Raw genomic sequence first — 10,577 nt, 5'->3', positions numbered from 1 at the left:
CTGGACCCACCCCAGACTGGACCCACCCCAGACTGGACCGACCCCAGACTGGACAGACCACAGACTGGACAGACCACAGGCTGGACAGACCACAGACTGGACCAACCCCAGACAGAACATTAGAATATTTGCTGCTGGACTTGGATGAAGTGGATTGCACACAGTTGGCAATTTGATTGTAGTTATTTAAAAATGTCAAAACTCTTGAAAAAGGTGAACTCCCTAAAATAGAGCAGAAAAAAATGCTCTTAAAAATGTAACTGACTGGATGAACTGCAGATGGTCTATATGTTCATCCAATGGCCCAACCCTAGTACTCAATATTCACAGAGATAATACATAACTTTTGTAAATGACGATGAATTTAATTTTCCCATTTAATTAATTACATTCAAAGTATAAAAAGAAAGTTTGATATTTTATTCAGTGAATTGACAACGTTTACAGTTTTTCATCAACAAGCATCCCTAATAAGAATAAACCTGACTCGGAAAGTTAAATATCCAAAGAATGAAATCCAACTTTTCTGCACCAGAACTCAAACAAAACATTATTTTGAAGAAACGACTTGTAAACAACAGAAACGCGTCACACCTCGGTGGACGTCTGCATTTCACGTTCAAACAGGACCTTCACAAAAACCTTTTGCTGCTTTCCTTTTGAAGGAGACTTGCATAAGCTACACAAAGAGAATTGTTTTGAACAAGAAAAAGGTTCGCAACACGTGAACCTTTTAGATGAAGTACGCAACTTTACTACTTCAGTAAAACCCACATTTAAACACAGTCCTTGATACGTTGCCTTTGTAGAAGGAGCTCCGTCTGTCCTTCACTAACTCTGTTGAGCCCACTCTGTTTCAATAGACCAGAGCTGAAGCTGGTTTGGTTTTGGAACAAAGTGACAGTTTTTATGCCTCGTCTATCAGTGGTTGCAGTGAGTACAAGGCCTATGTGACAAAATATGCAGATGTGAAGAGGTCAACTTGTACAATTGCTATGCTGTGACCTAGAAGACGCCACTAAGACGAACAATTCAAAGATATTTTTGTGTTACGATACAGAAGCAGTCAGTAAAATCAGTAAAACCAGTCACAATATAGTCAAGATGTCTGGTTATGCACAATGTTTAATGTAAGAATGTAATTGTGACAGCAATACCATCTTTAATAGTCCGACTGAAGCAGATGTGGTGCAGTGGTAGGGGGAGCTGACTTGCACCCGGAAAGTCGCAGGTTCTTGTCCGCGCCAAGTCCATGTGTTGCGGTGTCCTTGAGCAAGACGCCTGCTCTCTAACTGCTCCCTAGGCGCTTAAAAAGTTGCCCGCTATTTTCTAGTCCATTTCTTTCCCCCAAAGTTTACGACTAAACTTCAACTCCTGTAGGAGCAGGCTGTAAAAAAATGAATAAATAAATAAAAATATTGGAAACTGACAGAGAACTTGGTGCAAGAAGAAAAAAAATAAACATTTTCACAGATTAAACTGAAACGGATTTAGGGAGAAATAATATTTTTTTTGACCAACCCACAATCTGAATATTTATATTTGCCATTACTGTCAAGACTTTATTTATGAAAAAAAAAAAAAATTTCCTGGCAATTATAAATTGATTCTAAAGGCCCATAAATTAATAAAAAAATGCTTTAAAGTTTTTTTTTTCTCCCCCGCTCCTACTGCATATCGCATTACGCGTCAGCTCGGCCGCTGTAGAATTGAGCCGTGTAGGCCACCGTACAGCAAGCTAGTTAGCCAGCTCCCTTTATCTGAATGGAGCCTGCTAGCATGGAGCAGGGAGACAGCGCGATTCAACCCGCTCCTTTAAAAGTCATTTCCGATCCTACAATGTTCCGGTGGAAGACAGAGCTTCACAAGAGCACGGTTGTTTACAAGAAGTGTAAAATAAAATTGTGGTATGTATTTTGGAAATACGACAAAATGCGTGGAAGATGGAAGCGAAGCAGCCGACCAGCGAACTCTGCAACAAACTTCCAGGCTTCCCCAAAGGCTGCGAAGAGTTCCCTCTCATCTCCTGCTGGATCACTAAGGATTTATGAGCAAACAGCTCAGTGGAAGGCGAGGGGTTTAGGTTTATTTTAATACGCTGGATCCAACGTTTGTTATTCCTTCACGTAGATTTTTAGTGATAAAGCAGCGCCACAACGCCATGAAACAGAATAAAGTGGGAGGAGCTCTGATGCAGCTGCAGCTCAAAGCTAACCGTTATTTCTCATATTATACTAAAACTTACAGACAAGTTGTTCAACAAACTTTATGTAATTTGTCTTTTTAACAGGTTGATGAGATGAGACATCGCCTGCAGCCAGTTCTAAATGATACAATTTATTGTGGTTTATAAATTACAGTTCAGAAGAGATTCTGTGCAGACTTGCACAGGTTTTGAAATTTTATTAAAGATTTATCAAATATAAATGCAAACTGTGAAGTTTGTATATTTCATATTAAGTTAAGTTTTGAAAATATAGCAAATGTTAGTGGAATTAATATGGTAAAAAAATAACTGTGAAGTTTGTATTTTATGTTGAGTTAAAGGTTAATGTACTGTGGTAGTCTGTTTACTTTTATATTTATATATTTTGAATTATTTGTCTGTGATGGACTGGAGACGTGTCCAGGTGTCCCCCGTCTCTCACACAGTGATGGCTGGACATGGGCACCAGTGACACCCGTGACCCATAAAGGAAGAAGTGGTTAAAGATAACAGATGATGGATGGATTAATTATTTTTTCCTAGAATTTATTTATTTATTTATTTTTTAAAAGAAAAATCCAGGCAACTAAGCCAATACTGGTAATTTAAGTTACAGGATTTTATGCACTCCTGTATTTGTTCCTATTTTTGGTATAAATATAAAATGATGCAAAAAGATTTGATAAAGAACCTATGCTTTAAATAAATGTTCTATTTGTTTACATTGTTGTTTAATCTTTTCAGCTCGTCAGTTGCATAAGTGAAACTAAATTTATGACCATTTCAATAGAAAAATCGTTTCGGAATCGAATCGTGACACCAAAAATTGGAATCGAATCACCAGAAACTGAGCAATTCGCATCCCTCTTTTAATTACCATGTTATTTTCATTGTTAAAAATATATATATACATTTGTACGCATCCTTTATGATTGTCTATTGTTGTCGTTGTTGTCATCACTCTGTTAAAATTCAGGTCTCTTCTGTAAATGCATCCCTGATGCTCAGTGGGATCAACCTGTATAAATAAAGGTTGAATGTTACTAAAGGTAATCAGCCAACTGCTGCAGGCATCTCTTCATGTGAAGTAGCTGCATGCTTCGTTGGGTTCTGCAGCATCTGCATTGGTAAATGTCGACCATAAAACTGAAACAGACTGCGTGCTTTATAAAACATATTCTTTTAAAGGAGCTCTGTGTTGATGGTGCTTCGTTTCCATTCTTTAGGTGGAAAACTTGGAGCCATTTGGAGCCTCGGAAACATGGATAGGAAACTTAACGTTTGTCGCTGTCAGATTCTTAAATGTGACAGCTGTAATCAGGAAAAAAAAAAAATGATGTAAACAAACAAGATACTCACATGAAAACATTGGTAAAATAGAAAAAAGGTGTTCCATTTAAATATTTAAACCACAAACAGGAGCTCTTGAGTTTTATATTTCACATCAATTCAACAATTTGGTTTCCATTTCCTCTCCAGACATCACCAATTGAACAAGTACACTGCCTTGCAGACAGTCTGACGAACAATAAATCTGCCCTTTTCAGTTCCCCAGAGAAAAATACAGCCCTCACACACACTGTTTACTTAAACAGAAGTTTCCCCCGTATTAGAAATAAAAAGAGGAGTTTCAGACTTGTTCCACTCTCTTCCATACTCTCACTTTACAACCAACCTTCCAGCCATGAGACAACACTGAGCTGCACAACACAGGATGAAATGGTAAATGTACTTATACAGCAGCTTTCAATCTGATCAAGATACTCAAGAGCTTTACACTATAATCTGTGCCCTCATTTACCCATTCATGCAGCACTCTACTGTATCTTTATAAAGACTAATCAGTGTTTTATCACATTCATACACCGAAGGGACACAGCGGAGACAATGGGGCGTTCAGTGTCTTGCCTGGGGACACTTCATGTGAAATGCAACCAAAAAGCTGACAAAAACACAGTCCTCTGTAAAAACATGACCCTTTGTAACAAGATGCCCACATAATCCCAAGACAAATGGTTCGAGGCCAGTACAATGCCCGATTTTTAAAAAATTCAAAATATTTAAAAATATAAAAACTAAATTTATGAATGCAATTAATTTACACTATTCATTTATTCTGCAGTTTAGGCGCATAAACACACTAATGATTTTCTTTATAAGAGGTTCTTCTTCCACAGTATGTTTAACACACTGTTTTACATCTAAAAGTTAAAAACATCAACTGTTATTGAAGTTTATTAAACTTGGTTTCCTGGACCAAGTGCTTTCGTTTATGTAGCAACAATGTGTCAAACCTTTGATTTTAGTAATGGGTTGTCGGTATTTATTTATTTTTAGAAATTTATTCATTCCATTAAAAACAAAATAGCTATACAATAGAAAACAAATACATATATACAATCAAAAAAATAAAAAATAAAGGCCGCAGAAGAAGAATACATCTTATAATATGTGCCCCTTTTTTCCCAGAATATATTCAAACAAAAGTAATTTACAAAAAAAAATAAGCCGAATAAAAACATCAACTCAAACAATTTATATAGATACACATAGTTTTCCATATTCCTTCAGAAAACTAACTTTTAACATTTTCTTAAATATGTACATAGATGTGGCAGTTTAAACACCATCCTTCAGACCAGTCCACAATCCTATTCCCTGAATTTTAGTGGGCCACTCCTTCAAACTGGTACGAAACCAGCGCTTCACAAACATCTCTATCCCCTTGAGATAATAACCAGTCTCCCTTTTAACAAAATTTACTTGGATATTTAAAGGTAGTATGTTTTTGTGAACCTTATACATAAACAGTAAGATATAATAATCAACCAAGTCATATAATTTTAACATCTTCAGTTGATAAAACGATGTATTTGATGGATATGATGGTTTGGTTTATATAATCACACAATCCTCTAACGGATGCAGCTCGAATGGCTGTGAGCGGTGCCACCGTCAGAATAATAACAGTTGAGCTGTATGAACATGTGATTTTTACAGAAACGTTAGCAGACGTAAGTTTAGGCCCTGCATGTTCTCCCTGTGCACGCATGGGTTTCCTGGGTACTCGGGTTTCCTCCCACTGACCAAAAAACAAGCACGTTAGGTTAATTGGTAACTCTAAACTGTGTCTAGGTGTGAGTGGGAGCAAGAATACTTGTTTGTCTCGATGTGTCCCTGTGATGGACTTGTGACCTGTCCAGGGTGTACCTCCCTTCTCGCATAGTGATCGCTGAAGATAGGCACCAGCGACGTGCAAAGAAAGAAACATGCAGAGAAAATGGATGGAGGGTTTACGTTCTGAAAACTCTAAACCACAAAGAAAAGTTCAAACTTGCTCGCTGCAGCTCGAGCTCGTTTACAGAAAATGGTCCACTGCGTGTCGGCCGTCATCACAGCTTCTAAGTTGTAAGGTTCTCTTTCATCACTTGCCCTATTATTTGCTTCCTGTACGCAATCTGTTTCTCACATTCTTTGTCTTTACCCATGTTCACTTCTTCGTTTCTTCTGAAACCTCACGATTCTCACAGTCTGTGGCACACATTGTTTCCATAGGCAAGAATGTAGGCCACTGCTCAGAAACCACAAAGGTTCTCATCTCATTTTCACAGCTGAAGACCATAAGCACCTACGTATGCATGCATGTCACGGTCTGACGCAAACTCAAGCTCCAGAGTTGAGGAACAAACCACAACACAAATCAGCCAGACATAAACACACAACACAGAGAGCCCGCTGGCTGCAGAGCAACGCTCCTGCTTGTTCCTGCCGCTCAGCATCAAATATGATCTGCAACACTTCAGTTTACTTTGTTTTTGTTGTGATTTGAGATAATAATCCATCAGGGTTATGTAAACCGCAGACATCTACACTGTACACCAACATTGTACCAGATATAACAGCATCACGACTCGTTTAAAGCAAAGCTGCATCTTGAATCTACAAACAAGAAACCACAAGCTGCAGGTCGGTGAAACGTAAGCTTTATAAGATTTTTTTTTTTTAGCTCCTTGGTCTAAAACACGCAAAACTCGTTCCCCTGTGACTACACCTACAAACTTTAGTTGATGATTATTTATTAACAATGTCTGGTGTGATTAATTTAGTAAAAAAATCACATAACAGGTGTTTATTGGGGAGGAAAACATTACTACAAAATATTTTTTCAGTCTTTTCCATAAATATACTGTGACCAGTGCGGAATACACTGACAACCTATCACATGGAACACAATGTACAAATATTTGACATTTCTGTTGGGTTCATGCAGCGTTCAGCTGATCACACAAAGAAAATACAGGAAAAAACATGCAGAAATTATTACAGTATATAAAATATACACGATGCAAAAAGCATGTATTGAAGGCCAGAATACTAACAATAACGTCAATGAGACAGAACTACAGTGGAAAGTTTTAACAAGTTTTTTTAATAGTAGCCAGTAAGAACAAATCCAAAATAATAATAATAATAAATAAAAGGATAAAAACAAAATTTTTTACCATGTTCTGAATGACTGAGATACTTCACCAGCAGCAAGAACAAAGTTTAAAGTTTGCCAGTAATGTCTAAAATAAGTACTTCTTTTTATTATTATTATTATGTTTTAATAGATAAAAGTAGTGCAGAAAATGTGCTCACTGACTTCAAGCAAAAATGTTTCAATGTATGCAAAGTGTCGAACGTAATGCTTGGTCATTTTTCTTGAGCAGTGTTAGGAAACGGGTTGTGAGGCGTCGGGTGTCTTGGCCCAGAGCACTTGGGCACGTGTCACGGTCGAGGATCAAACTTCTGATTATGTTGTTCTACAAATGAGCGGCTGTGTAGTTTAGGACCACCACCTCTGTGAGGGGCAAGAACGTCCTGTGGTGTTGACTTTGAGTTGCCTATCGACCATATTCCTGGCGGGCTCTACCGGATAAATTATTCTGGGTACAACTTCCTGTCAGACACAGGAAGTAGCAGTAAGCATTGGTTAACCATGTTAGCGGAGCACAGACCACGGTTTATTTGAGCTTTACATTTAGTTTAACAGATAAAACGCTGTTTTTGATTGGTTTGCATTTATTTAACAAAAGTAAAGTTGACTAAAATAGCCTTGCCGAGTTCAGGTTCCTGCTGTGCTGTTCGCGGCTGAATGACCAACCAGATCAAACTAAACCGGTGGCTACAAAAGAGTTTGGAACACAGACATGTTTCAATTAAATCCACGATGCTTGGAGAAACTACATTGGCTCGTACTGTTCGCACACGAACAAACGCCGGTTCTGGTCCTCACCGGAAGTCGAGCCCATGATTCACGCAAAGGCACCATGAGGCCTAAGAATAATGTGGATTAGACCTTAGTACGTAAAAGACAAAAAATGAAGGGTAAACTCCCCAAAAGCGTAAAATAACTTAAAAATATATATATACTTAAAGGGTTCCATACAAAAATAAGTGTAACGGCAGTGATTTGTGTTCAGGAGCAAAACGCTGCGGAACACAAACAAATACCGTCCGTTTTGTTTCACTTTTAAACAAAGGAATCAGGTCTTTATGAATATTGCCGGTGTGTGCATTCATAATTTCCTTTTGAGCTGCTCGTTTATGATATCCCAACAAGTATGTTAATGCCTCATGTGCTCAGGGATTGAGAGTTTATTAAGAAAGGTTTTTATTGTTAAGAGTTTAACAGCATTGTAACAGAAACAGCAAATTAAACAAAGTGAAACGGTAAAAGTTTCAGAGGCCGACACAACGTCCCGAGTGCTTCTGCCTGCCCGACAAACAAGAGAAGCTGTGCTGCAGAAACCAAAGTATTTTAGGATTAACATCTTTTCCTTCTCTGTGACTGGTTTGAAAACTTGCCTTTGATCCTAATGTATAGCTCGGGCAGAGAGGTCGTTACAGGAACATTTAGGAGAGTTGATGTGAAAACCCAAACACTGTGCAATGGCAGAACTTCATCACCCAGTGGCATTCACATTCAACAGCACCAGCGCCGCCGCTGCAATCCAGCCAGAAACCAGGCAACAGAATCGAGCACCACACTGAATCATCCAGCTAAAGACTCTGACAGCATGCAATAAAATTGACTGCTTTACAAAAAATGTAATCTAACAAGGCAGGTCCTCCGGACGGAATCTTCTTTGTTGAAACGTTTTAAGACTTCTTCAGTCTGAGGGGCTGCAACATACCTAAGTCTTTTAAATAGCACCTTCTTATAGTGGATAGGAAAGCGCGATATATACGGTACACGGTACAAACGATAGAAATTTAGCCTACGATATAGATCTGTCTTCTACCGGCTAACCGCAGTAATGCTGTGTCTGAAGTAAAATCAGAGTTGTCAGTTTAATCGTTACTTTTTTTGTTTGTTGAAAACTGTGCGTAAGTGGCGTTAAAGTCTTTTCTTCGAGAGCTAAGTAGCGAAGCTTCAAGCTAACTACAGCCGGCTTGCCGTAGTTTTGCCGGATTCTGACGCATGCGTAAAACGCTGCACAGACTCATTTTGTGTCAGCTCTCCATTAAAGCAGAAGGAGTCGCCCACTAGAGGTTTGGAGGGTGAAGTGTTTCAGTGTAAAATGCTGCTCTGTTGTTCATTTCTTAAGTGAGAATACTGGAAACTGTTAAGAGTTAACATTTTTTTTGTTTTTGGTTAAAACATATGGCTAAAACTACATTTGATATCCTTTGCAGTGTTTTGCACTACAAGAAAGAAGCCTAATACTTGATTTGTTTATTATTTAAAAACTTTCTGAACCTAGTGGTGGAATTTTCTTAATTCAAAATATATGATGGGGAGTGGTGGCGCAGAGGTTAGAGAGGTGGGCTTGTGAGCCGAAGATCGCCGGTTCACGCCCCGGCCCCGACAACATCAAAAATTGTGGGTGGGGTAGGTGAAACACCCACACTTGCCCCCACCCTCATTCGCCCCACTCTGGGCCCATGAGCAAGGCCCTTAACCCCCACCATGTGCTCCCTAAAAAAACAGGTCTCTCTTGAAAATGAGTTCTCGTGGCTCAATGAGACTAACCTGGATAAATAAAGGCTAAATGAAAAAATGAAAAAAATGATGGCAAAAGGACACCCTTTGCTTTTTAAAGCAAGTTTTATACCGAAACATATTGCGATATACATCGTTATCGCCACCCTTCACAATACATATTGTGATATGAATTTTATGCCATATCGCACATTCCTAAAAGTGGATCACCCAGTTTGTTGTTGACAGACAGAACTAGTTGTTCACAGGCAAAAGAGGATCATCAGCCTAACCATTGATCGTTGGAGCCCTAACAATTGGTTGTTAAATGGTAAATGGACTGTACTTATATAGCGCCTTTCTATCTTATGAAGACACTCAAAGCACTTTAAACTAAAATCTGTGTCCTCATTTACCCATTCAAACAGCACTGTACTAGATCTCTACAAAGATAATTGAACAAATCATTCTAAAGAGACTAATCAGTGCTTTAGATCATATTCATACACTGATGGAGGAAAGACAGGCTGCAGGTCTCTTTTCAAATAATTAAAGAGAGTTGGCGCCGTTATCAGAAAGCAGTAAAAGCTGCTAAATCCAAATACTTCTCTGATATAATTAACTCAAACTCTCACAACCCACGTGTCCTCTTCTCCACCCTAAACTCTGTTCTCCACCTCACTGAACCATCACCTCTGGAAGCCTCGACTGAGCTGTGCGACAACTTCTTACATTTCTTTTTGGAAAAAATTGCGACCACCCGGGCTCTCATTTCCCCTCCAACTCATGACCCATCCATCCCACCTCAATCTGTAGCTCTATTTGACCATTTTGAACCCATCACTCTATCTTCTCTACAGCAGGTCATGTGCAGCTTGAAACCTTCTGGCTCCCCCTTTGATGTGGTCCCCCCTCGACTACTAAAGGAGGTTTTTTCCTACTCTAGGTCCGTCCATTCTTGATATAGTAAACAGTAGTTTATCCACTGGTGTGGTGCCAAAAACCTTTAAACATGCTGCTGTCCAGCCTCTCTTGAAAAAAAACCAAACCTTCAGTCGTGTCCAACTTCCGGCCTGTCTCCAAACTCCCATTTGTTTCTAAACTACTGGAGAAAATAGTTGAGTCCCAGTTGAAGTGCTTCCTGGAGGATCACACTATCCTAGAGCTATTCCAATCTGGCTTTAAACCTCTCCACAGCACTGAAACTGCCCTCTTGAAGGTCTTTAACGACATCTTCAGATACTGGTGATTCTGTGCTGCTTGTCCTGTTGGACCTCACAGCTGCCTTTGACACCATCGACCATGAGATCCTCATTGCTAGGTTGGAGCAGTGGGTGGGCATCACAGGGTCAGCCCTCAATTGGTTCAGATCTTACCTCGCTGACAGATCCTTTTGTGTCTCCA

The sequence above is a fragment of the Nematolebias whitei genome, chromosome 12 (genome assembly GCF_014905685.2).
Source record: "Nematolebias whitei isolate Nwh7 chromosome 12, NemWhi1, whole genome shotgun sequence".
NCBI classification, from domain to species: domain Eukaryota; kingdom Metazoa; phylum Chordata; class Actinopteri; order Cyprinodontiformes; family Rivulidae; genus Nematolebias; species Nematolebias whitei.
Note: the sequence above shows the minus strand (reverse complement) of the source record.